This window comes from Erpetoichthys calabaricus, chromosome 13 (assembly GCF_900747795.2).
Source record: "Erpetoichthys calabaricus chromosome 13, fErpCal1.3, whole genome shotgun sequence".
NCBI classification, from domain to species: domain Eukaryota; kingdom Metazoa; phylum Chordata; class Cladistia; order Polypteriformes; family Polypteridae; genus Erpetoichthys; species Erpetoichthys calabaricus.
In genome coordinates this window covers 34,692,822-34,714,372 of record NC_041406.2, presented here as the reverse complement: position 1 = coordinate 34,714,372, position 21,551 = coordinate 34,692,822, and the positions used below count along the sequence as shown (strand labels likewise).

At 39.8% G+C, this 21,551-nt stretch overlaps 1 protein-coding gene across 2 annotated transcripts in view; it reads right to left on the bottom strand.

Annotated features, from left to right (window-relative positions):
* Positions 1–742, bottom strand: part of zgc:86598 (STKc_CK2_alpha domain-containing protein) — a 91,023-nt gene extending 90,281 nt beyond the window's left edge. Inside the window, exon 1 of one of the 2 annotated variants that reach the window (XM_028818114.2) lies at positions 614–742. The gene's annotated coding sequence lies outside the window, so the exon portion shown is untranslated. Of the gene's footprint in view, positions 1–417; positions 565–613 lie in introns of those variants that run through there. The other variant, XM_028818115.2, reaches the window with a different exon arrangement.
* Between the last annotated feature and the right edge of the window lie 20,809 nt (positions 743–21,551).

Genomic DNA, 21,551 nt, shown 5'->3' with positions numbered 1-21,551 from the left:
TGTTCTACATTTTAGATCCCTGTCATCCCCCACCGCCCCCCCTCCTCTTTGGAAGGACTGGGGAGGGGGGTGCCAATGCTGCGATTTACTTCACAATTTCAGAGAATATCAGCATAATACAAATATATATACATTCATATGAACAAACTGAGGTCTTAAGGACGTCCAACTTCCAATACCCACGGAAAACAATTCCACAAATAATTGAAGCCAACCGTCGTTTCAACCATATCTAAAAAAAAAACAACTCAGTTTAATTAACCGGCTTGTCTAACCCTTTCTCTTTACTCTGTACACCAAATAAATTCAATTTTCTTGTTAACATTACACGAAGGTTATACTTTTGAGAACAACAAAACCCTCAAATGATATGTACCAATATTATTTTTAATAAAGATAATCGAGAGATGCACAGACCTCACACACCACCCCTCTTTGGATTTCCTAAAACAAAAGCCGTTTCCGCTTAAATTTCTCGCACTCTCGTCCGTATTCCAAAGACAAAAACAAAAGACACAGAGATCTGAGGTTGGTGAATCATACGCTGCGTCTAGAAATATTCACATATCCGCATTTCCCCTCCTTATTTTATTCATTTTTTCCTCAGTGTTACCTCTCAGCGTCCCTTGGCTGACAATATGGCGGCTCCTGCAGACACGAAGCTCCGGCAACAGCACAGAGATAAAGAGCGAGCAGCCCTCCCAGTCGCTAGGGGGCACCATAGTGGGCAATGGCGGCGGGAGTTGAATCTAAGGCGGGGAAAAGGGGGCGGAGTGGCGCATACGTGAAAGAGTGGAGACTCTGTCCCTGCACCATCTGCGCGCGGCTTTGGTGGGAAAAAAAAGGCAGTTGAAAAGCGCGGACCAAATGTGCATTTACAAGGGGGGGGGGTCTGTTCTTGTATTAGAGTGGCCTGTGTCTTTTGAATTATTTTGCGTTCATTTTACCATTTAGTAATAAAAGTTAAATATTAGGCGTGAAATAGCATGTACAAATTCGACTGTTTTTTCATCTGTTATTTTTTAATATTACACAGACACCCCTTTGTGTGAAGCAATCACGGTTTCCATTGCTTTAAGCGTGCCTCCTGCAGCTCTCTCAGATTGGGAGAAGGCTTTGGATGCGCATAGGCTTGTATTAAGGTGAATTTTCGTTATCAAATAATGGAGTTGGAAAAGAGTTGTAGTAGTAAGTGTGTAAGGCGACATGTTAATGCATAAAACTAACACTCCAGTGACATTTCAGTGGTCAGGTCAACAAAAGAAAAACTCACTCATTACGGACCCTTTCATATAAGTTTTTTTTTATGCCAATACTATCTTTGTCATGCTTAAAGCACATCACAGCAATTCTGAAAGAACAATATCCTCCTGAAACTCTAAATAAAAATAAATGCAGGATATATAAAGCATTAAAATAGAATAAGACAATAAACCAGAACAAAATACAAAAATACAGCTACTACAACTATGAGCAAGTAATGTAATTTGTGATACAAACACAAATCATCCTGAGCATCTGGACAAAGTGGGTAAACCGAAAGAAGGGTTAGAAAGTCAGGGCGATTTAAATGACTGAGTTTTAGGTTGTTTCAAAGTCATGAGTGCAGTGGCATTAAAGGATCTGTCACCCATAGACCACAGGTTAGTTTCAGGCACAACGAGATGGAAAGAATCAATAGACCTTAGTGGACAGACAGGAACATAGTCATGGTGGAGGTTACTGATGTAGCCTAGTGCAAGGCCATTTAAAACTTTATAGCTTATTAATAGAATTTTATATTCAGTCCTTTAAGACACAGGTAGGTAGAGAAGGCAAAGCAGGTTGGGTATTAATATGCTTTCTTTTGCGGGTGTGTGTAAGGACTTTTACAGCAACGTTTTGAATCACCTGGAGCTGTGATAACAGATTAGAAGGTTCACATGCCAGTAGAGAGTTATGTGTAATGTACACATACTAAAAGCTTGGACAAGATTTATTTTACCGAGGTGGAAGTTAAGAAAGTTTTTAAGGTGGTTTACGTGGGTAGCATAAGAAAGGAAGAAATCAAAAATGACACCAAGATTTCTAGCCGAAGAAGATGGTCTGATGACATCATCAAGAACAGTCATTTTCTTAAGCTGAGCTTTAGTACCAATTAGCATGAATTTAATTTTTAAAACGTTATATTCCATCCAGGTTTTAATTTTACTGAGGCAAACAATGAGCTGAGTAAACTGTGATGAACTTCACATTTTTACACTGAAACAGATCTGAGTATCATCCACATAAAATGATCCCCCATTCCAAAGCTAAGAATAATATGGCCTAGGGGAAGCATAAATTCTTTGCATTTATATAGCGCTTTTCTCACTACTCAATGCGCTCAGCATTTGCAGGTTAAGGGCCTTGCTTAAGGGCCCAACAAAGTAGAGTCCCTTTTGGCATTTACGGGAATCAAACTGGCAACCTTCCGATTGCCAGTGCAGATCCCTAGCCTCAGAGCCACCACTCCGCCACGATGTAGAACAGCAGAGGGCCAAGGACAGAGCCTTGAGGAACTCCTGGTATGACTTGTGCCGAGGTGCATCTGCTGTTTCCAAAACAAACCCTTGCCTATTGGTCAAACAGGACACTAATCACAATAGGGCTGTTTCAGAGATACCAAGAATGTTCTCCTTTTTGGAGAGTAGATTATCACGCTTTACAATAATTGATGCTGCTCTAAGGTCTGACAGAATTAATATACTGGTTTTCCCATTGTCTGCTTCCATAAGTAAATCATTAGTTACCTGAAGCAGACCAGTTTTATAGCTGTGAAGTGTTCATAAAAACAGACGGCAATGCTTCCATTAGCTCATTACAAGTTAGGTAACTTAAGTTAAATATATGTTCCACAGAGTCTACTCTCACTTGGGTAAAGCCACCACCACAGTCAGGATAATGTTCTTTGATTTTTCCTGTGCCTTTAATGCCACTCTTCCTTATCGATTGGGGGGGAAAAGCTGAAGCTTGTGCTATTTCCTACCCACAATCTTCTGGATCATGGACTACCTGACCAACAGACAGCAGGGACTGTGTATTATACATGGTGGTGTGTAGCACTGGGACTTCTCAAGGAATTGTCCTGTCTCCCTTTGCTGAATGGTGCAAATTGAACCACCTGCACCTCAATGTCACTAAGACAAAAGAGGGTCAAGGCCACTCTGCCACAGGTTCTAATTGATGGTGAAGATGTGGAGGTGGTGAGGCTATACAGATACCCTGTAGCTGCTTCTGAATGATAGGCTTGATTAAAGTACCCACCTAGAGGCTGTATACAAGAAAGGTCAGAGTGGCCTCTATTTCCTGAGGAGGCTGGGGTCGTTTGGTGTATCCAAGCAACTCTAATGTTTTCTACCAGTTTGTGGTGGTCAGTGTATTGTCCTTTGTGGTAGTGTGCTAGGGAAATGGCAGTAGTGCAAGTGATGCTAACAGACTAAACAAACTAGGCTAGTTCATCTCTTGAAAATCAAGGTGGACTCACTGGAAAAAGTGGCAGAACAAGAGGTCACTAAGCAAGCTGCTTACTCTTCTGGACAAAGATTCTCAACCCATGTTAGAGGTCTTAACTAAACAGTGGACCACATTCAGTAACAGACTGAGAGAATCGCACTGTGTTGCTCCAAGAAGCTCTGTGTGACATCGTTTCTACTCAAAGCCATCAGGCTGTCTAATGAGTCACCCCTTGCCCGAGGTGGCCTTGTTCTCTGCTGAATTATACTGTGCTGGTCTAGCAGACATCTTAACAGACATGATGCCTTGTGCAATATACTGTGTCAATGACTGACATCAAGTACTGTGAAACTGTAACTTACAATTATGTGCAATTCTAATCACTTTACAGTTAGTACATGTCTACACTTTGTCAATCTATTTATAGATAATTCATGTTAAGTGTGTGTTGTTATCATACTTAAGATTATTATAATTGTTGTGTATTTCTGCCTTTTTTGTCTGCTGCTGTAACCCTGCAATTTCCTTTGGGATTAATAAAGTGTTGATCTCTCCCCTCTATAGATGTTTAAGATGGAATTATAAAAATATTAGATGTAAGAATAAAACAGTTTCTTCAGCAACTGGTTTAAAATTCATATTTTATTGGTAATCCAGTTGTTTCATGTTAATCACTTACTTACTTATTCAGAATTTTAAGACAAATACTTTAGACTTCCAATATAAAAATTCAGTTGTATTTGTGCCTTGTGTTCTGGGCCTATTCATTTATTACAAAATGTAGTCACTGTAGATTTAAAGCTAAATGTTGATTTAAATCTAAACTTGGAAAGCAAGAGCATAAAACGCAAAAAGTCTAACAATAAGCATCTTAGGAAAGTTAATTATATTCACAGATTGAATTGACCTCAAATAAATTCTGTGTTTGAGCATTTTAAAATGTATGTGAAAGTCTATCTCAAGACTATTTCAGAAATTCATAAATTGCTTTTTTCATACACTGTATTTGTTTTTATTCTGCACCTCGGCAGTGTTTTGTTTGAAGTTGACCTGTGATGTGTGTTCTTGTTTGTATTGCATTTTTGCTGTTGATATTAATGTTTTTTTTTTTTTAAAAAGAAAAACAGGGAGAATGGTCTGGCTGTACACTCATACTGTGAGGTCTCCATTTGTGACTTTTTTAAAATGGGTGCTTTAACCTCCTTATTGATGTATAACTATAGTTTTAATAAGATAATCTGTAGACTAGCACAATGTTATAGGCAGATTGTTTTTACTTGGTTCATAATTTACAAACAAAACCTTTCCCCTCATAGGTATTTTATGTAGAATAAGTGGGATATTGTATTTCAAACTAAATCTAGATTTTTTAGTAGCTGGTTCGATCAAAATATTTTGCCTATTATACAGAATTTTGTATCTGATTATAATTTTTCAGTTACCAAAGAAAGAGTTCTCTGTTGTTAGAACTGCTATCCCTTAAACTGTGTTTTTAAAATGCAATAATACTTGTCAATCTTCTGATATCCATTTATTAAACCCAAGTGAAACTTCAATAGGAGAAATGTATTTTCTATCAAGTCCCTTGCCTAGGATATTGTCTGCAATATTGTCAAAGCCATATTGTAACCATTCCCTATGTTCTGTCTCACTGTGTGAATGTTATCGCAGATGTTCCAGTTAAATATCTTACTACAAACAAAGTTAAGAGAAATTGGTTTTAAATTACTTCATAGACATTATCCTAGCAAACAGTACATTGTCAAATTAAAAAAAAATACTGACCCAAGTTTTTTTCTTTTGTAATACCTGCACAGAAACTGCTTTACATTTATTTGAGACCTGATCCTACACACACGTATTTTAGAAAAAAATTTTTTAGGTTTGTCAAAAGAAAACTTACTCAAGAATTATCTTTATTTTTAAGGACATCTTAACTGGGTTGTTATAAATTTAAAAATGTAAAGAGAAAGAATATTATCTAATTAATCTCCTTATTATATTGACAACAATACATAAATCTAACATCATCAATCAGAAACTTTTGTTTCTAATATTTAAAAAGGAATGTGTAGCACCCATCTGGAAGATAGGATGGCAGACATTTTTGCACCTGTATGCTCACCATGCATTTGATGATAGGTGGTGAAGTGGTGAGAGAGAGATAGCCAGTTAGAGACAGGGGATGATTAGGGGGCCAGAATGACTAGGCCATGGAGGGTAATTTAGGCTGGACATTAGATAGATAGATAGATAGATAGATAGATAGATAGATAGATAGATAGATAGATAGATAGATAGATAGATAGATAGATAGATAGATAGATAGATAGATAGATAGATAGATAGATAGATAGATAGATAGATAGATAGATAGATAGATAGATAGATACTTTATTAATCCCAAAGGGAAATTCACATACTCCAGCAGCAGCATACTGATACAAAAAACAATATTAAATTAGAGAGTAATAAAAATGCAGCTATAACAGACAGTAACTTTATATAATGTTAACGTTTACCCCCCCGGGTGGAACTCAAGAGTCACATAGTGTGGGGGAGGAACGATCTCCTCAGTCTGTCAGTGGAGCAGGACAGTGACAGCAGTCTGTCGCTGAAGCTACTCCTCTGTCTGGAGATGATACTGTTTAGTGGATGCAGTGGATTCTCCATAATTGATAGGAGCCTGCTGAGCGCCCATCGCTCCGCCACAGATGCCAAACTGTCCAGCTCCATACCTACATTAGAGCCTGCCTTCCTCACCAGTTTGTCCAGGCGTGAGGCGTCTTTCTTCTTAATGCTGCCTCCCCAGCACACCACCGCATAGAAGAGGGCGCTCGCCACAACCATCTGATAGAACATCTGCAGCATCTTATTGCAGATGTTGAAGGATGCCAGTCTTCTAAGGAAGTATAGTCGGCTCTGTCCTCTCTTGCACAGAGAATCAGTATTGGCAGTCCAGTCCAATTTATCATCTAGCTGCACTCCCAGGTATTTATAGGTCTGCACCCTCTGCACACAGTCACCTCTGATGATCACGGGGTCCATGAGGGGCCTGGGCCTCCTAAAATCCACCACCAGCTCCTTGGTTTTGCTGGTGTTCAAGTGTAGGATACTCCTCAACCTTTACGAAAGATGCCCAGGGATCTTTTATGACCACACTTCTTATCCAAAGGATGGTGCCATTTTCATAGCACAGTGTCCCTGCCCCCTGCTGACCTCACCAACATCTCTTCCATCAGCAACCCAAACTTTTCCTCTATGGTCTCCCATCCAAGTACTGGCTAGGCCTGAACATGCTTAGCTTCAGGTGGATGACCCAATCTGAATGTGATGGCTGCTGAAGTTAATTTGTGTGTTAAGACCATTTCAACTTCAAATAACTGTAAAGCTTGAAATCTGTTAGTATTTCTAAAATCTCTAATGTTTTCCTGTATTATCTGCCTATGTATCCATAGCAGTTTATCTGTGTGTTATTTGTTCTCTATTACTGTAATTGTAATGGTTAAAGATTAAAAAGCACTTGCATTTGGTGTGTATTTAAGGGAGAAATCAACTGAGGACCTGTGAAGTGTTTGTTTTTCACACTACAGACTCTGATGTCCAGATCCTCTTATGCAGTTGTCCATCTGGACCTTCCCCTTCTTTTTCTGTTTTGGCCTATTTTCTCTTGATGGTAGTGGGGAAGGTGGGGTTTCTATGAAATCCTCTTTTCTTGGCAGTCTCTCACATGGAATGACCTTCATTCTGCTAAAAACCCCAATAGACAGACGCATTTGTTTAGAAAGCCTTGTAATTTTGGCCATTGTTGAACCCAGAACTGAACTTTAGGAATGCCAGTACCTGGCAACCCAAGTGAAAAGAATAACAAGTTTCAGTGGTGCTAATGCAATTACAAACATTTCTGTAATAACCATTTGGCAATTAAAATGAGTAATTAAGGATAAGGGAAGGGAGTCTTTACTCATACTTTGTCTTTTGCTTTCATTTTTGCCAAAACACCTTGCCATTAAATATTGTTCACACTGTGATGTTCCAACTCTTTATGCTTTCACTAGCTGTAAACATAGGCACAAAAGCTTGACCAGAATGTCTATGGACAATTCTGAACCGGATGTAGTCATAACTCCTTTATTAACAGGAAAAATACACTTATAGAAATATCCAATATATTTTGTGTCCTTCATTTCCCCAAGCGTATTGACACAATTGGCTAAAGATTTATAAATTTAGAGCAGAAATAAAAAAACAAAAATTATAACATCCATCTTATATTGTAGGTGTGTGTTATAAATTCTGTGAGCTCCTAGAAATTTGTTTCCTCCACATTTCTTTTGAACAGAAGTTTTGTAATTTGTCCTCATAGTATATTATACTAAGCATATTATGCTGTCAGTTAGAAGACCCGGGTTTGCTTCCTGGTTCTTCCCTGAGTGGAGTTTGCATGTTCTCCCCCGTCTGCGTGGGTTTCCTCCAGGGTACTCCGGTTTCCTCCCACAGTCCAACAACATGCAGGTTAGATGCATTGGTGATTCTAAATTGTCCCTAGTGTGTGCTTGGTGCGTGGTGTGTGTGTGTGTGTGCGCGCCCTGCGGTTGGCTGGCGCCCTGCCCAGGGTTTATTTCCTGCCTTGCACCCTGTGTTGGCTGGGATTGGCTCCAGCAGACCCCCGTGACCCTGTAGTTAGGATATAGCAGGTTGGATAATGGATGGATGGATGGATATTATACTGTACATCTTATACTGCACTTGCAATGTGTTTTATCTCATCAGCGTTTTCTTACTGCAGTACAACTGTAATGACATTGTATGTTCCCAACCCCTCCTCTTGTACTCTCCCACTTTTGGACATGGAGCTGGGTCCCAGCACTTACATTGCACATCTTGTAAAGCTGTCAAAGTCCAAGCTTTATAGTTAATTCACTCAAGTGACTCCTGTTGAACTCTGATGCACTACTAGCTTTTCATAATCTGTTCAGCACACAATGTCAGTCTAGTCACTGAGCAGAAATAGATTCAAATTTACGAAATCATAAAAGCGGGGGTTATTGTTGGTGAATTGTTGCCACCAAGAACCTGGGTTTGATTCACAGCCTTGTCCCTGGCTTTTTGGAGTTCACAAATTCTTTTTGTGTCCAGATGAATTTTCTTTGGTTATTCAAGTTTCTTTTTCCATCCTAAATGAGTGCACATGATGTCAATTTACTAAAACTAAACTACTTTAGTTTCTCTATAGATTATTATTGTTATTTTTGTTGTTCCTTATCTTCTAAAGTTCTTCCCAGTTTCATATGGGGTTGCTATGTTGAACCATTCTCATCGGTGTATACTTCATCGCATGATACTACTTTCTCCTTCAGATCCCCTTTCACACAAAGCATTCACTTTCTTTTTTGTTCTCCTCTTCTCCTCCATGCCAACATATCCATAATTATTTTCCCCACAATGTTCATCTCTCTTCTTATGTCAAGCGCATGATATTTTAATCTTCTTTCCCATGTTTTCTTTGAGATTTTCCCAACTTTAACTGTTCCTCTTAATCTCTAATTCCTGATATTATCAAGCTTTGTTACTCCACTCATACATCTCAACATCCTTATTTCTGTAGAATCCCGCATCCTTTCATACACCATTTTAACTACAGTATACTGATCCATACAACAATGCTGCCCTGACCACTTTTATACACTTTTACCGTTCACTGTTTCATTGATTCTTTGGTCTCATAACACTCTTGATAACCGTTCCCATTTTTTTGTTATTATTATTATTTTATTTAAATCAAAATATTTAATCTTTATTTTACAACAGATTTTTCTTTCCTTTTTCCAAAAATCTTTCATAATCAAATAAGTAATTTAATCTCCAACAACCCTGTCCACAAGCCCAGTGCAGAGCGACGATGGAAACCATCATCAAGCAAGATGTTAAAAGTATCAGTGGCACAAGAGGCTAATGCCTAACTTAAACAAACATGATTAATCATCTACAAAATTCAAATGTGCAGAGTGGAACACTCCAAAATGTCTTTGGAAATAAACCATATTCATGGAGAAATTTGATTTGCTTTCTGTTGTAATAAAGACTATACTGAATATTACATTCCATGCAGGATTTATAATAGACAGATGTCTCCCAGTAATCTTCTTAATATTATTAATTAGAAATCTACACATTGTGCACTGTAAGCTTGCTGTGGTGGTCTCGAAATTGAATAAAAAGAAAAAAAAGATTATACGGTTGATTTTCCTCCCGTATCATTTGCACAAAATGAAGAAAGTTGCTTAAATTTCACCTGTCATCATCAAGCTGAATGCCTTTTTTTGTAGGATGATGAGTATGTTGAATTACTCCACTGTTGTTTGTGTTCAATAAAACTGATTTGTATGTTTCTGTTGTAAAATGACATTAATAAACTAAATTAATATACTAAAGTGTTAAATACACTAAGAGGACATTCAGTGAGCATAAAAATTCATTCTTCAATTTTCCAATAATGCATATTCCAATCACTCAAAAAATGATTCTTGTGGCATTTTGCTGTTACTCAGCTAATTTAAATTAGCTTACTTAACGTGGTTTTTAAGATTTTACATATCCATTTGTAGTACAATCGACTCAAATTTCTTGGGTATCACAGTAAGAAGTGCAATTTACATACAAACCATATGAATGGATTTCATTGCCTTAATTAAGGGCACCATTTACACAAATCATTTTAGGTTATTTTCCCATTACCCAGTTATCTTACTCAAAGTGAATATGTTTTTAAGATTTAAAAAGTGAATTTTGGTAAAAATGTGTCATTACACAGCTGCTTTAAGTTTGTAGTCTTTTTAGTACAACTGACACAATTTGTTTGGTTGTCATAAGAGCTTGGTTAATATATGTTTATAAAAACATATTAGGATGCACTGGTGCCAAGTCAGTTGGTTTTCTTTTATGTTTTCCAGTTGGGGGGAAAAAGCAGATTTCACATACAGCTATTTTTGGGAAGGTTTCCAGAATGTTTGAGCAGTTTTGGGTTATTTTGGATGACAGAAAAAGCCTTGTTAGCATAAGCTGAGTTAATCTGCATTGAGTGGCCACCCTTTTTACTTTCTCGTATACAAAGTATAGGGAAAGTATTGTAATCGTCCAAAAATTTGATTTCGAGATTTTCATGAATCTCAAAGATTTAGACCTCCCCAAGTCCAAAAATGCCATTTTTGGAATTATCTGTGTGTGTATATGTAAATATGATAACTTGAGTACACTTTCAGTTAGGTCAACCAAATTTTGCATACAAGTATTAGGTACAAAACATAGATTTCGATCAAATTTTGAGCTATTTTCGCTAATTGGAAGTGGTACTTTTTTATTCGTGCAACTGCAGAATCCAATTTATTCAACTTTACTTTTATAATAATTGTTCAATATATTATTCATTTGATTTGTTGTTGATGGTTCTTTAATGTACATAATATAAAAATATAATCATCGTCTTATATTTTACTCCTCAAATATCCATCCCCATATCTTAGTATACGAGAAAGTCTAGGGGAGACCACTCCCGATTTTTCTAAAGATATTGCTGAGTTTTAACAGTCTTCGTCTATTTGTCTAACATTAGAGAAAGATAAAGACTGACCATTACAGTAATTTAAATTTAAAAGTTTTGTGCAGTTTTGAAGGTGACTTTGTGTACATTTGTCCTCGATATTTTGACAAACCTATTGCACACCTTGATTCTAAACTGGCCCTAGTGTTTACTTGGTGTGTGGGTGTGTTTGTGTGTGTCCTGCAGTGGGTTGGCACCCTGCCCGGGATTGGTCCCTGCCTTGTGCCCTGTGTTGGCTGGGATTGGCTCCAGCAGACCCCCGTGACCCCGTGTTTGGATTCAGCGGGTTGGAAAATGTATGGTTGGATATTGCACACCTTAGGGTTACATTCACCTAATTCCTTCTACTCTGGTTAAAATAATTAATTTAAACAGAGTGAATTTAAGGTTCATTCAGCAAATCATTTTGTTTTGAGTGAAGTGGTAATATCAGGATCCTGAGACTTTTTGTAAATTACTGAGAGGTTATTTTTCAGCTGTAGTACTGAGCTGCATAGCATTATAAAGCAATTTGGCACCAAGGAATTTGATGAACTTGTTTGTTTTTTGATTCAATGATTTGAGATATTTTCTGCCACCATTTTGTTTTTTGTTTGTTACTGTGCTAAATTGCCAGGTTTTGTCCAGCAAGGAGTGTGGTTTCAGAGGTCATGATCGTGTCAATTATTACAAAACCCTTCTTGTGCTTTAATTTTATTAATTAGTGTTTGGTCTCTTACTGATTTTGTACTCTGCAATCATTTTTCATCCTTGTTCTCGTCTAACGGTTTTTGTTCTCCTGGTTCAGACATTTGCGTCATTTATATTTTTTTCTCTATATCTGACAGTCATTCTCATGTTCTCTTGTCCTCTGGGCAGAACAAATAGTAGTAGTTGAAATTCTGAAAAACGTTTACTGTAGATTAAGTTTGACAAAAGAAATATTGCTGCATAATATCCAAGTTATAGTACTTATCTGGCAAGAAGGGGAACACTAAAACAGTTGGTTTCAATTCATATTGGTTATCAATAAAATAAGCTTTTGAAAAACTGTGCTAATTCAATCCAGTCAGTCATTTTGTAACCCGCTTAGTCCTGAACAGTGTCACGGGGGTCTGCTGGAGTCTATCCTAGCTAACTCTGTGCACAAGGCAGGGAGCACTCCCTGGACAAGGCGCCAGTCCATTGTTTTATGGCACCCTTTACTTAAGAGAGGCTCTGAGTTTTTAACACAAACTCACTGGCCACTTTATTAGGTGCCTCTTGCCAGTACCAAGTTGGACCCCCTTTTGCCTTCAGAACTGTCAGAATTGTTTGTGGCATAGATTCAACAGGGTAGTAGAAACATTCCTCTGGGATTCTGGACCATATTGACATGATATTATCACACAGTTGCTGCAGATTTGTCGTCTGCACATCTGTGATGTGAATTTTCCATTCCATCACATTCCAATAATGCTCTGTTGGATTGAGATCTGGTGACCGTGGAGGCCATTTGAGTACAGTGAACTCATTGTCATGTTCAAGAAACCAGTTTGAGATGATTTGAGCTTTGTGAAATGGCTGCTGGAAGTAGACATCAGAAGAAGGATTCACTGTGGTCATAAAGGGATGGACATGGTCAGCAACGATACTCAGGTAGGCTGTGGCACTGAAATTATGCTCATTTGGTACTAAGGGGCCCAAAGTGTGCCAAGAAAATACCCCCAAACCATTACACAACCACCACCAGCCTGAAACGGTGATACAAGGCAGGGAGGATCCATACATTCATGTTGGTGATACCAAATTCTGACCCCACCATCCAAACGTCGCAACAGAAATAGGGACTCGTCAGACCAGGCAATATTTTCCAAATCTTCTGTTGTCCAATTTTGGTGAGCCTGTTTGAATTGTAGCCTCAGTTTCCGGTTCTTAGCTGACAGGAGTGGCACCCAGTTTGGTCTTCTGCTGCTGTAGCCCATCTGCTTCAAGGTTCAACGTGTTGTGTGTTCAGAGATGCTCTTCTGCATACCTTGGTTGTAACGAGTGCTTATTTGATTTACTGTTGCCTTTCTATCAGCTTGAACCAGTCTGGCCATTCTCATCTGACCTCTGGCATCAATAAGGCATTTTCAACCAGAGAACAGCCTCTCACTGGATATTTTCCCTTTCTCAGACCATTTTCTGTAAACCCTAGAGATGGTTGTGCGTGAAAATCCCAGTAGATCAGCAGTTTCTGAAATATTCAGACCAGCCCATCTGGCACCAACGACCATGCTATGTTCAAAGTCACATAAATCACCTTTCTTCTCCATTCTGGTGATTGGTTTGAACTTCAGCAGATCGTCTTGACAATGTCTACATGCCTTAATGCATTGAGTTGCTGCCATTTGATTGGCTGATCAGATATTTGTGTTAACAAGCAGTTGAACAGGTGTGCTTAATATAGTGGTCAATTAACAAATATAATAAAGAAAAGTATATAACTATGAAGTAAGAAACGTTTGTGAGGGAATATAGTAAGGCCACATTTATACGTAATTTGTCATGCATGCTTTGTCAGTATTGAAAAGACATTCTGGCAAATTCTTTGCAGATGACACTCCCAACTGTTTTCTGGGCAAGTTTCAAGCCATTAACTATAAGAAATGGAAACCATTGTCATAGTCAAAGGTGCAGAAGCGGCATTTTGTTCAACATTTAAAGAGCAATCTATCAAGCCATCCACTTTGAAGCCTGTTAATGCCATGAATGGTCATACAAGAGATTAAATAGTTCATGTTTACTGTTTACCTTTACATTATGTTTCTTTATATACAGTGATCCCTCGCTATATCGCACTTCGCCTTTCGCGGCTTCACTCCATCGCGGATTTTATATGTAAGCATATTTAAATATATATCGCGGAGTTTTTGCTGGTTTGCGGATTTCTGCAGACAATGGGTCTTTTAATTTCTGGTACATGCTTCCTCAGTTGGTTTGCCCAGTTGATTTCATACAAGGGACGCTATTGGCAGATGGCTGAGAAGCTACCCCGCTTACTTTTCTCTCTCTCTTGTGTTGACTTTCTCTGATCCTGACGTAGGGGGATTGAGCAGGGGGGCTGTTCGCACACCTAGACGATACGGACGCTCGTCTAAAAATGCTGAAAGATTATCTTCACGTTGCTATCTTTTGTGCAGCTGCTTCGTGAAGCGACATGCTGCACAGTGCTTTGCATACTTAAAAGCACGAAGGGCACGTATTGATTTTTGACTTTGTTTTTCTCTGGCTCTCTCTCTCTCTGCTCCTGACGGAGGGGGTGTGAGCTGCCGCCTTCAACAGCTTTGTGCCGGCGGTGCTTCGCATACTTAAAAGCCAAACAGCCCTATTGATTTGTTTGCTCTTCTCTATCTCTCTGACATCTGCTCCTGACGCGCACTCCTTTGAAGAGGAAGATATGTTTGCATTCTTTTAGTTGTGAGACGGAACTATCATCTCTGTCTTGTCATGGAGCACAGTTTAAACTTTTGAAAAAGAGACAAATGTTTGTTTGCAGTGTTTGAATAACGTTCCTGTCTCTCCACAACCTCCTGTGTTTCTGCGCAAATCTGTGACCCAAGCATGACAATATAAAAATAACCATATAAACATATGGTTTCTACTTCGCGGATTTTCTTATTTCGCGGGTGGCTGTGGAACGCAACCCCCGCGATGGAGGAGGGATTACTGTACTGCAACTTGAGCAAATTTGTTTAAAGGCAGCCATATGTATTTTTCAGGCGGCATACACTATGTGAAACATAGATTCTAATTGTAAGTTCACATAGACACACTTCAAAACAGTCAAAGGACAAAACACTTGAACACCTGAGAATAAAAGCAATTAGCCTAACTTTTAATTCTATTTTAACTTTGCACTGTAAAGTGCATCCGTAGGATCACAGGGTCAGTACAGTCACATGTGCTAATCTGCTCAATCTGACAAAACCCTCCGAAAATAATAAATCTGCAATAAAATCAGATGAGGTTTTCACTTGTGGTGATCAATTTTGTAACCCTGTCCTGCAGCACACGTTCCCAAACAGTTGTCCAGACTGATGTTACTTAATTATGTTGACCTATTTTGTAAGGTCCTTTGGATAAAAGCGTCTGCTGAGCAAATTAATGTAAATGTAACAAATTGACCTATCATGGCTAACTGAAAACACCCTACGAGCCGTTAAAATATAAATAAAATGTTCAGTTACTGGCAAGGATTGACTTTCTAACTAAATCTTGTAAGAGATAAGACAGACCACAATAAAGAGTCGGGGTACCACTCGGTGACCCCTGTCACAAACTCCACAAAGAGCCATAGCAAGGTTTGGGGCAGCCACCCATATATTTGGTTTCCTGGCTGCAAATTGTTGTAAATGATAATACAGTTGTGCACAAAACCGAGTCCAAAACAGAACCGAGGGAATAGGGAAAAGGTGGAGGCTTTTAAAGGGGAAGACAGGAAGTGAGGTCAAAGGGGTTGGGCTCATAAGGGTCTTCAACCATAGGCTCGAGACTGGACATGACATCACAGGGGCCGGAGCCGGCAAGGTCTTCTTCCATAGGCTTGGACCCAGAAGTGACGTCAAGGCCAGGTGGAATCTCCCGTAAATGGTCTGCAGGAAAGGGAGAAAAAGAGTCAGTGCATTCTGCCACATCCCGGTCTGATTCGGAATTGCCCTTACTCAAGGCCTTTAGCTGCCTCCCATGCGCATGTGCGTGACACCCCATATAATTAAAAAGCATAAAAACAAACACTAATTGCAAAGAATGTCTTTTCAGATGGGAGTTTTACAGTGAACTGAACTCAAAATGGTCAAACATCCAGTTATACTGTATATCCTTCCTGCAGGAAAAGGCAGGTCCAGGCGGTCGGAGACTGGAAGTGATGTCAGAGATGTTACAGCTGTCAATCATCCGGTCTGCACAGGGAGGAAGAGAACGGGCATTAGAACACAGCGCCAACCCCTGGAGCGGTGGGTAATTACAATCACCGGAGCCCTTAAGCTGTCCTCTATGCGCATGCTCGTGACAACCTGCAACCACCACAGAATTCCAGAACTGAATTGAGGAACCTGGGTACACAGTCATGGAAACTGAAGTCCTCAAACGTACATTTAAACATGCATGTAGTTGTAAAGTGCTGTTAAACTGAGTATCATTATTATTATTTATGCATGTGCCCGGGTTGCCCTCAGCTGTGGCATCTCCTCCTTGAATTTGGGTCATCAATAGTCATGAACGGGATGGCCAGGGCAATGAGGACACATAAACAACAAGAGCAGGGACAAAACAAGTGCTCAGTGCATTTCATTTCAAACATTCAGTGTCCATTAAATAAAGTACAGTGCAGTCAAATCAAATAGATAAACATTCCACCATAACAACAAGTGCATCTTCAGTGGGAGTAAAATCAACATCAAAAATTCAATTTAAAATTTAAAAACCAGAAGAATAAAATTGGGTTGTTTCCTTCTGCAGTGCCCTTCTTTTTCTTCTCTGACCCGCCACTCACCCATCAGGTATACTCTGACACCAGCAAGTGTGGTCAGCCTTTAAAACTGGCTTGCACCCTGGCCACCTCAGCTGGTGATCAGCTGGAACGGCCAAACTCGGCTGCATCGTCCCGCCATCACTCCAAAGGAGAACCCAAAAGCCCTTCAGCCGCTGCTGCTCCCTGAAGGCTCAGCACCATTCCCTTCACTCATTGCAGGACCACCTCCCGTCTATTGCACTGGCTTGTTCACCTATTCATACGCACTGTTGTCCAACAAGATTCCCATTCTTTGATTAACTTAGTTTCTTTCCTTTCTCCATCATTTTCTGCTTTACAAATTGTTCTATCATTTTTGATAGTCGGTTTGGCTGAATTTTCTTTTTTGAGTGTTTTGACACAAGGCAAGGCTTTGCTTAGACTGGAGAGAAATCTTTCAAGCAGAGTCATCAGGTGTATTCTTGACCCTTTTCTCTTGACAACAGATTCATATGTTCATATGAAATTCATGTTGAATTATGTGGACATTAGTATTGGTATTTTTTTTTTAATTCTTTCCATGTCTTGCATAGCTGGGGACACGGTCAGATATCTGTATACACTCTGGTTCTAGTGATGGGTACTGTTAATGCTACAGCATACAAAGGAATTCTGGACAATTGTGGACACCCAAATTTTTGCCAACAGTTTGGGGAAGACCCTTTTTTGTTCTAGCATGATTGTATCCCTGTCTACAAAGCCAGGTCAATAAAGCCATGGAGGAACTTGAGTGGCCTGCACAGAGTCCTGAGCTCCACCCTACCGAACACCTCTGGGATGAATTGGAATTCTGATCACCAGCCAGATCTTCTTGTCCAACATCATTACCTGACCTCACAAATGCTCTTTTGAGTGAATGGGCACACATTCCCAAAGACACACTCCAAATGCTTGTGGAAACCCTTCCCAGAAGAGTGGCTGTTACAGCTGCCAACTTCAATGCTGCCAATGGCTTTGGAATAGGATGTCCAACAAGCTCATATAGTTGCAATTGTCAGCTGTCCACAAACTTTTGGAAATATAGCATAATACAATTAAATGAATGAACACTAAAACATGACAAAGACTAATTGAAAATTGACAAAAATGACAATAAAACAGAAAACAAACGCTAGCTGTAACAAAACAGCTTTTGGATGGGGTCCTCCTTAATTTCATAACTCCTCCTTTCATGTCGCTGCTGCCTAATAAGTGTTACCCAGCAACAGAGTGCTATGGGTGAGGCTGGCAACACATGAAGGGATGGGCCAGGGATGGCATCCAGAATAATATTTGACAACATACAATTTAAAACTAAAGAATACTGAATTTGTTGAGCAGACCTGTCACTGCTGCCAGAGATCTTCTACCATATCCAAGGTCGACACATCAGACTACGTGAACTATACAGTATGCTAATGAGTCAGTTGCTTCATTCTTTTTTTCTCTTGGATTTGTTTTTGAAATCTGCTATGCATGACAATGTCTTAAATCAAACAAAGTTAAGTAAATTGACTAAGTGTGAGGAATGAAGAGACAGGCAGCTCCTCATAGTCCCAGACTGACAAGGTACACTTTGGTATGAAGTCAACCCATAATTCAAGTTTCTTTTCAAAGGCTTCCAGAGTATCTACTAGCATGAACATTCATTTCTGACATTTCTCTTTTGTGTGATTTGCTCTTAAGCTAAATACATTAACAAAGCCAATTATTTTATGCTTAGGCTCTGAAGTCATGCCAAGCCTGCCATGTGATGCCCTGTCACAAGGTAAACAATTGAACTGGAACATCACAGCACCTATAAAGACAAACGTATTTTGCTCAGAGCCAAAGGATTTCAAGGTCTCTAAAAAGATGGTGAAAACGAATTAAGAGAATGGCTGCTTCTGGTAGAGGAAATTAAGTTTTGGATGTTAACAACCTTCAGCAGGACCCACCCAAAGAGAAGAAACTGACTAAGTTATACCCATGGTGGTGGGGAGCAAATCCAGAACAGTAATGAATATAGTGGAGGTCCAGAGAGGACATGAAATGCAGCATTTCCAGTACAGGCTGAGCAAGGTTAAAATGTGTGAAATGTCAGGACCGCCCAGAACTTACACACCCATGGAGGTGGAAGTGTGCACAGCACAGCATATTAGTGCCTGCCTTTCTGATTGGGAAATCCGGGCCACTGGGTCACTGGGTAGTGAGAACTCAGGATGAACCGGAAGGAGCAATGGAAAAGGTGAAAAAGAAGCATAAGCAGGCTATGGAACAGGCAGAGATCATAAAATGAGGTGGCAGGCACAAAATGCACTGAACAATGGCAGAGGAAGAGTCAAGAAATAATCAAAACATTAACCAGCCAAAACACTACTAGGGGCTTCCACAAGAGCAGTTAAGCATAACATTACAATGAAGGCCGACAGTTAGGGCTCTCTTATTTATTTCTGGTACTCCAACTATATAGCATCATTGATGAATGATTAACAGCAGACACTGATAATAATAATAATAATAATAATAATAATAATAATAATAATAATAATGCATTTTATTTATAGGGGCACTTTACATTAGCAGTAAATCTCAAAGTGCAACATAAAAAGATTAAACAAAGGTAAGGCAAGATAAAAACAGAGATAAAACAATAATAATGATGGAGAGGTCAGGGGAATAGTGCAGGCAATAGGAGAGGCTAAGATGGAACCAAACCCATTCCTGACATAAACCAAGTGTAAGAATTATTGTGTGACAGAAATAATTCTAAGATACACAAATTTAACGATTCAGTCCGAGCTGACTTATAAGTGTACAGTATATTGTACATACGATGGTGGACCCAAAAATAATGAGAGGAGGCTGGAGGGGTTGTAGTTCCGACGTTTGCTGCTAGGTGCGTGTACTTGCCTGCCCTCAGCATCATTTGGCCAAGTGGCATCCTTGAAGTGCTCAAGCGATTGCCTGATGCAGTGCGGAGAAAACAACCTGAGTTGTGGCGATCAGACGATCCTGCCCACACAGCACTGAGTGCGCGGCAGTTTCTCACGAAAAATGAGATGACAACAGTTTCCTACCCCCCTCAACTCCCTGGACCTTGCACCCTGCAATTTTTTTTTCTTATTTCCAAGAATGAAAAAGAACCTTAAAAGAAAGCGTTTTCAGGTTGTAGAGGAGGTCAAGAAGCAAACGACAGAGGCACTGTAGACTGTCCCTTTGCAAGAGTTTCAGAACAGTTTTGAACAATGGAAAAAGAGGTGAGACAAGTGTATTGCGCCTCAGGGAGAGTATTTTGAGGGTGATTAAATTTTGGAAATGTTCACAGAAATAAAAGATTTTTTTTAAATTCTCATTATTTTTGGGGCCCCCCTCATATAATATCTAAATTTCATAAACCTAGATACATTTGTCAGACTCTCCACAAAATTCAAGGCTTTTTCTAGTTATCATTCATCACATGTCAGGAAGACTAATAATAACAATAAGTCTCAGTGGGTCCTGTTTGGTGGAGTGAATTCTGCCATGAAGAACAAGACAGACATGGTATTGTGGCTCTGCTGCAGGAAAGATGTTAATGAGCTGTCTGGGCAAGCACTCCCCAAAGAAAAGATCTCAGTAGAGACTGGTCAGGGACAAAAAAAGATAAAAGCAAGTAAACACACACACGTATTTATATATGTGGGTGTGTGGGAGAGAGAACAAGGGTGACATGATGCCATAGTAGTAGCGCTGCTGCCTTGCAGTAAGACGATTTGGTTTGTCTTCCATGCAACTTGACAGAACATGAGCCATTTCACAAAGAACAATGGGGGACACCTGCAATGTCCACATGTGCAAAGCTGACAGAGAGAGACCTGTGCATACTCACTCGAGGCTGTCGTGCCTGACAAATGTGCACCTATTAAAAATGGATTTAACAGGGATGAATACTTACGCGATTGATCACTTCACAGAGATCTGTTTTCACATTGACATTAAAGAGTCAAAAAAAAGACAAATTAAGCTCATCTATGATTCAATGTTGTACAAGAATAAAATGAGAAATATACGTACATACATACATACACTTCTAAACAAAATTCAGGGAACACTTGATCATCACAGTCTAACACCAACTCAATTAACCTTCAGAGATATCAATCTATCCAGTTAGGAAACATAAGCGACTGTGAATCAACTTCACCTGCTTTGGTGCAAATCAAAGTGACAACAGGTGACCTGGAGAGGCAACAGCAAGACAAACCCACACAGGGAATGGTTTTGCAGGTGGTGACCATAGACAATTGCTGTCTCCTTACCCTTCCTGGCTGATTCTTCTCTAGTTTTGCATTTTGCTAGTGGCCTTGTCACTACTGGTAGCATGAGGTGGTACCTGCAGTCCATTCAGGTTGCACAGGTAGTCCAGCTCCTATAGGATAGCACATCCATATGTGCTGTCACAAGAAGGTTTGTTGTGTCTCCCAGCATAGTCTTAAGAGCATGGAGTAGATACCATACAGGCCGTTACACGAGGAAGGCTGGACTGGGCCGTAAAAGGGCATCAACCCAACAGCAGAACTGGTGTCTGCTCCTTTGTGTGAGGAGGAACAGGAGGAGCACTGGCAGAGCCCTACAAAATGACTCCCAACTCGCTACTGGTGTGCATGTTTCTGACCAGACTGTCAAAAACAGTCTCTATGAGGGTGGCATGAGGGCCTTATATCCTCCAGTGGGACCTTTGATCTCAGTCCATCACCATGGAGCTAGATTGGCATTCACCAGAGAATTCACAATTGGCAGCTCTGTCATTGCCAACCCATTCTCATCACAAATGAGAGCAGGTTTACACTGAGCACATGTGACAGACGTGTCTGGAGATGACATGGTGAACGTTATGCAGCCTGCAACATCATCCAGCATGACTGGTTTGGTGGTGGGTCAGTGATGGTCTGGGGAAGCATACCTTGGAGGGTCACACAGACCTCCACATGCTAGGCTATGGTACCCTGACTGCTGTTAGGTACC